A 7,140-nucleotide genomic window follows, 5' to 3' on the forward strand; every position below is an offset into this window, starting at 1 on the left:
TTGCAAACTTTCAGACTGCAGCAAAGCAATAAAGCTCAGCAAAGAATTCTCCATACCCCTTTTCCTCGTTCTAACCTCTGGGGTCAGTGGCTTCCTAAAAAAAGGTAGCAGCAGCTGCCACGAAATGAAGAAAGAAACTTCATCATGTTAACCCAAACATGAAAAACATTTTAGGAACCATGAATTCAGGGTGCAGAGGTTGAAATTCTGTTTAATAAACTATTTTAAAAGTTGTTTTTAAAAGAGTCAAGTGAACTTCCCTGAGGCATATTAAGAGCTAAAACATACATGTTCCTTTCACATATCCATAGTATATACCCTTTGGGACCAGAGGAATGAGACAGAACTGAGCCATCTACAGGGCTTATATTTTAATGGGCTTCTTTTGGGGGCCACTTAAACACAAAATCTTAAATATGAAAGATATTTTAAAAGTAAATATACAAAAAATGTAATTGCTTAGAGTTTTATTATCTCCAAATGCTTATGGACTGAGAAGTCTGGCATGCTGCAGTCCAGGGGGTCAGAAAGAGTTGGATACAACTGAACAACAGCAACAAAACACTTATGGAGGCTGTCAGGGAGCAGGTAAGGAGGGAAGGTACAGGGAAGGGTGTTAGAAGGGTTAAGAGGTCAGAAACAGCAGAGAAGGGTACAGAAAGGTGTAATGCTCAGCTACTCTGAAGTAGGTTTTCTATTTCTTGGTCACTTTACATATGTAATTTGTTTAATTCAAGAATTACTGGCATTAGATGAAGCCCTTTAACATGTGTTCTCTCAATTATTTCTAAAACACTATCAAGGGAAGAGGTGGAAGCAGTGTTTTGTCATCATTACAGAAGTGGATACCAAAGCTCAGGAAGATTAAATGATTTGCCCAAGTCTGCAAACTTGCTCACTAAACTGCCAGGAAGTGAAAGTAACTCAATAGCCAGGAGTTTTGCAAGACTACATTATGGTATTACTTTGGGTCTCACTTTATTCAGCATTAATAGCCACATGCTGCATTCTAAAATGTTCTTTACCATTAACAATGAAGAAATTTCCCCAGCACATAGTAATGATTCACTGTTAAATCTGTTAAAGATTTCTTCTATCCTTTTATTCTCAAACTACCAAAGACCAATACATCAACAGTCTTCTGTTAAATTTCAATGAGATGATGATACAACTAAGATTAGTGAAAGTCTCACTCAAGGAGAAACCTAAAAATAAGTGTTCTCCGGTAATATGACCCTGAGTTTGGTTCAGTTCACTTTTTTTTTTTTCAATACTACTTCTTTTGGAAAATGGCAAAGGGATCCATCTAAACAGTCTTTGTTAGTTGGCCTGAATAGGATACAGTTGATTTATTCAGATCGTTTCCTCTGCGTATGCTACTGAAAATTTTTCTTTATATATAGTTTTTTAACAAGAAAGCCCACAAATCAAGACGTTATACTTTTTAATCTATGCTAAAAAAAGATTTAGGTAACGTGATCTAACAAAAGATATCATGTCACTTGCCTACGTCTAGTAGATAGTTTAATTTTTAAAGCAGCATCATTTTTCTTAATAAAGATGCTGTGTGTGGCATTTGTGTGTGCTAAAACATACTGACATAGTGATTAAGTGATCTTCACTTCAGGAGATGGGCAATAAACACCAAAATCAACCAGAATGTCTGAAATCTTATTAATTATGGCATCCCACAAATACATCATAAACCTATAAGTTCAGCTATACAAGGAAAATAATACAGGTTGATATATTTGATAGGATATTTAAAAATATAGCAAAGGAATAAAAATCTGGCCATCTTTCTAAAGTATTCATATTACTATGAAGAATAATAGGGTTTGATTCTAAAACCAAATTCAAGAATGGGACTGTGTAATTTTTTTCTGACAGTTTCACTACCCACAAATATAACATTTGAAAGTTACCATTTTCATCAAATAGGTAGATCAACTGAACTTTAACAAAAGGGCATGTGAGAAAGTTAATGCCCTAGAAGCTTCAAAACTTTCCTCTGCTCTAGGCTCAGGCTATAATAAAGTCAAGCTAAAGATACATAAGTGAATGTAAGAAAATGGTTCACATCAAGGAGGATCATGATCAATTCTTGTTAATGCCAATTACAACACTGGGAATCAACAACCTACAAAGTAAATTTCAGGATAGCAGTTATAGGCAAAGATATGGCTATAAATGCATATTCAATAGATCAGATTGAAGCAAACAAAATAATCTCAACCACTGACTTCAGGGAAAAAATGCCAATCAGGTTCAAAGGTTGTACATGTCAATTATAGCTATCATGGGTCACTAAAAAACCTACTACCCTACAGTTCCTCCTAATTGTGCTGCAATACATTTGTTTTCTGGGATGTACAGGCTGACTTAAGCAACAGCACTTCCCCTAAATCTCTGAATTCTCTGTCTCCTTGGGTCATTCAATATACAGCAAATGCAATTTGCATTTGAGAACAGAGTAATGCACCATTTATCAACTTCACTAAGAGATGGAAAGGTAGTTTCTCATGTATATTTTTTAAATTATAAACTCAATTTATTTAATTTTGATTCCACTAGCTCACTGCGAAATTCAGGTCCAAACAAGCCAAAGGACACAGTAATCCCAGCTATCCCTAAGAAATTTTGTCATTTCATTTCAGCAATGATCTTAAAGAACAGTGTAACTATATTCTCAATCATTTTATTATAGGACTGTCATGCAATTTCAGTGTCTGCACTTGTACATATGTTTCCTATTGTAGCAGCAACATTCTAAGATACAACTTCAACAGCAAGGGCCAATACAGTGGAGAAGGAACAGAGGAGGGCTTGGCAGTGATGCCCATGACCCAGGCATGGGCCAAATGACAATGCTGGCAGCCCGATGATGTTTTGCAGTAATCCAAACTGGAAAACATGGCACGGAAGACACAGAACTCAGCAGACAGGATTATCAGACTCAAAAGGCCTGTGCTTTAGAAGTCAGAAGCCATTCATTTTGACAGCAATTTACACTTAGCAAAAAAAATTAAAAATCATCAACCATCACAGGTGTGATATTAATTTAAACTTTCAGATTCCTGAAGTGTTGATTCAATTTAACGTGCATGTCTGTTTTGCTTGTATGGCTACATGAGACCAACTATACTAGTGTTTTAAGCCTGTTTAAATATGTATCTACTTAATGCACTATTACAGGCTTCCCAGGTGGCTCAGGGTAAAGAATCTGACTGTAATATAGAAGGCACACGCAATGTGGGTTTCATCCCTGGGACAGGAAGATCCCCTGGAGGAAGGCATGGCAACCCACTCCAGTATTTTTGCCTGGGGAATCCCATGGACAGAGCAGCTGGGTGGGGTTTAGTCCACGGCAACACAAAGAGTTGGACACAACGGAGCATGCGCTCACACACCATGCAGTATTATAAACAAAGAAAATTCTATACTATTGTAGAGGTCTTAATTTTTTTTCCTTTTAAGAAAGAATACTCTCATTACTCATGTTTTACCTGAAGTTGACCACTACTCTTGTTCTTCAGTCACCTCTGACTTTTGTGCCCAAGTTCAAGAATTTCTACAAGCATTAGTTCCTGTATTCATTGTTAATTTATGTTAATAAGAAAATTCCATGTTTGGGAATGCATGTAAGAATTAAAGATTTCAAAATTTAAAAAATAAAATAAAATAAAATAAAAAAGAAAATTCCAATTTCAGAGAGTTAATTCCCAATTAATTCAGTAGGTACACTTACACTGCATTGTCCCGTTTTCATTATAGCATTATGTTCACACATGTGTGCTCAGCCGTGTCTCACTCTTTGTGACCCCATGTACTGTACTATGTAAGATTACTGGGGTGGGTTGCCATTTCCTCCTCCAGGGACTGTCGCAGGTGGTCTGCTGCACTGGCAGGCAGATTCTTTACCATGGGTGCCAACTGGGAAGTCCCTTGATATCCTTATGATACATACATATAAGCAGCGACCATCTTGAAATACTGCACTAAAAGGCATCCTTATATTTTAAACACTGAACAGACAGTAAACCACAAGTTGTATAATACGTTTTTCTTCAAATTAAGCATCAGAAAAAATGTTCACGTTCATAAGGATGGGTCCTCTTCATGAAATTTCACTTCAATATGACATCATCCCCTCAAAATTAATTAACTTACCTAAAATCAAGCATCTCTTTCCCACACCAATTATTTCATCTCAACTCCCTACACTTGTTCGCAGACCTAAGACAACACATGAGATCTTTGATGGATTTACAAAATCTTTGGCTGATGAATTTAAAAGTTCACCTCCAACACTGTCGGGGCAAGAATGCCAAGTAAAATCCATGCAAAGTATTCAACTACATTCTGTTTCCACCGTACTGGTAATAGAGCATAGAGCCCTCATCGGAAAGAGGATCTTGCTTTCAAACAATTCTAGTTATTAGTAAGCTGTTGCTTCCTTATATACATCAAACCTGACTTCCTATAACTTCTGGTCTATAATAATATCGTCTTCTAAACTACATTTAATTACATATATATATATATGATAAAGTTTCAAAAATCTGAACATCTATTGAGTCTCCTCCTATGTCTGTTCTGGAGGCTAAATCTGTTACACAGTTATGCTAATGTGAGATGACTTCAAATCCTTCACCATCCTGACCACTTGCATCTAAAGTGATGCCATTTTCTCAAAGTAAAGTCTGTTGTCCTCATAGGATATTTGTAGCATTTCCAGTGCAAAGTCAAGGAAATTTTAAGAGCTGTGATATCCAGTCAGCCATTCACTATCAATCTACATGTAAGTGAACATGCATCATAACCTAGACATGACTTACTGTGTTAAAAAAAAAAAAACAACCTCTGAATAGATGTTTCACTATCTATGAATCTACTCTGTGTTCTTCTCATTCAGTCCACAATTTTCCATCTTATCTAATAACTTAAAGGAAGCTTCACCATTTTCTTGAATTGCTGAAATCAACAAAGTGTTTAGTTTTTCCTTGATCTACTATTTCAAGAAGATTGTCCTTTAGGTTATTTTGTATATCATCACCCTATAGTGGTACAGTTCCTTAAAATTTATCAATTTTTAAATTTAAAATTTCCAGCCATAATTTTTGGATGTATCCAATGGCTCAGTAATATGAAGAGAATAGTAATTATTAGCCCTTGCTATAAAAATATAATCAGGGACTCACAGAGGTTACAGAATGTAATGTACAGGGCTGGTATTAAACACCAAGGCTTGATTCGTCATTTGTACCAGATTTCCTCCAACCTGCCTTGCTTCTGAGCAGGCTGTGCTTCTAAGAAACACCCATGTTCACTCCACATTAGTTCAAACAATATATTTGATATTCTCTTAAGAAAAATTGGGGGAGGTGTTCAGTTCAGTTCAGTCGCTCAGTTGTGTCTGACTCTTTGCGACCCCATGAATCACAGCACGCCAGGCCTCTCTGTCCATCACCAACTCCCAGAGTTCACCCATACTCATGTGCATCGAGTAGGTGATGCCATCCAGCCATCTCATCCTCTGTCATCCCCTTCTCCTCCTGCCCCCAATCCCTCCCAGCATCAGGGTCTTTTCCAATGAGTCAACTCTTCACATGAGATAGCCAATGTATTGGAGTTTCAGCCTCAGCATCAGTCCTTCCAATGAATACCCAGGACTGATCTCCTTCAGGATGGACTGATTGGATCTCCTTGCAGTCCAGGGGACTCTCAAGAGTCTTCTCCAGCACCACACTTCAAAAACATCAATTCTTCAGCAACTACTCTAAAACTCTATAGCTTTCAGCATTTATATATTTGTTCTATAGTTAAAGGTTGAAGATCTCATAAAGATAAAAACATATTTAATCCTGCATTTTTAGTTCTCATGTGTTCTAAAAGACAAATACCTCAATACTGGACAAAAGTTTGTCATCAAAACATAAATGTAACACTATAAGCTAAAGGTACAGATTATTCTGTTGCTTGTATTAAACCAATTTGAATTCTAGTCACAAAATTTTCAGATAATGAGAATACTGAACTATATAGTAATGAATTCAACCTTGTGACTCTTAAAAAATAAACTTAAAATAATTATAAGAAACAGAGGATAAGGTATGGTAGTATATGAACAAATGAGTTTTTTTTAATCTCTTGGCTTATTAAAATGAAATGCTGTATTACTTTAGTTTTTGTTCATAAGGTCAATATAAGATGAGATACAGCAATGGCCCCTCTAATAATGTAAATTTAGTGGAATTTGGGGATAATCTTTAAAGATGCAACAGAATGTCTCAGTACTGCTCATTCATACAGGAGATTAACAGTCAAGCACACTCCTAAAGTCAGCAATAGAGAAACACACAAGAATGGTTTGTAAGTTCACAGAAAAGATGCATGTGTGTGCGAGTGTGCTCAGTCGTATTCTCTCCTTTGCGACCCCCAGGTCTGTAGCCCGCCAGGCTCCTCTGTCTATGGAATTCTCCAGGCAAGACAGGAGTGGGTTGCCATTCCCTTCTCCAGAGGATCTTCGCGACCCACAGATCAAACCCACATCTCTTGTATCTCCTGCACTGGCAGGCAGATTCTTTACCAGCTGAGCCATCTGGGAAGTCCAAAAATGTATACATTTCTATAAAGTGGACGGTGTATACATATATATATATATATATATATATATAAACTTGTTCTAATTGATGAATTAATTACTTTAATGTATGTAGAATAAATGTATCAGGAATTACAGAAATGAGAAAAATATTCAGATGAAAACAGTATAAACACTAGACCAAAACTTGTATTCCCTAAATTTTGTACCACAGAAAGGTACACTGCGTCTTTGTACATTCACTCGATGACTCTGACTATTTCAAAGTAAACATAACCTTTTAGGGAACCCTCCTACACTGTTGGTGGGAATGCAAACTAGTACAGCCACTATGGAGAACAGTGTGGAGATTCCTTAAAAAATTGCAAATAGAACTACCTTATGACCCAGCAATCCCACTGCTGGGCATACACACCGAGGAAACCAGAATTGAAAGAGACACATGTACCCCAATGTTCATCGCAGCACTGTTTATAATAGCCAGGACATGGAAACAACCTAGATGTCCATCAGCAGATGAATGGATAAGAAAGCTG

The 7,140-nt window shown here is 36.8% G+C and overlaps 1 protein-coding gene and 1 long non-coding RNA gene across 10 annotated transcripts in view; both read right to left on the minus strand.

Annotated features, from left to right (window-relative positions):
- Positions 1–7,140, minus strand: part of KLF12 (KLF transcription factor 12) — a 521,468-nt gene that overhangs the window by 231,218 nt on the left and 283,110 nt on the right. The gene's annotated exons all lie outside the window — the stretch shown is intronic.
- Positions 1–7,140, minus strand: part of LOC132657302 (uncharacterized) — a 63,054-nt gene that overhangs the window by 27,945 nt on the left and 27,969 nt on the right. Inside the window, exon 2 of the long non-coding RNA XR_009595277.1 lies at positions 1–6,881. This exon is cut by the window's left edge and continues 27,945 nt beyond it. This is a non-coding gene — a long non-coding RNA (uncharacterized LOC132657302). The remainder of the gene's footprint in view (positions 6,882–7,140) is intronic.

The sequence above is a fragment of the Ovis aries genome, chromosome 10, assembly GCF_016772045.2.
Source record: "Ovis aries strain OAR_USU_Benz2616 breed Rambouillet chromosome 10, ARS-UI_Ramb_v3.0, whole genome shotgun sequence".
Classification (NCBI taxonomy): Eukaryota; Metazoa; Chordata; class Mammalia; order Artiodactyla; family Bovidae; genus Ovis; species Ovis aries.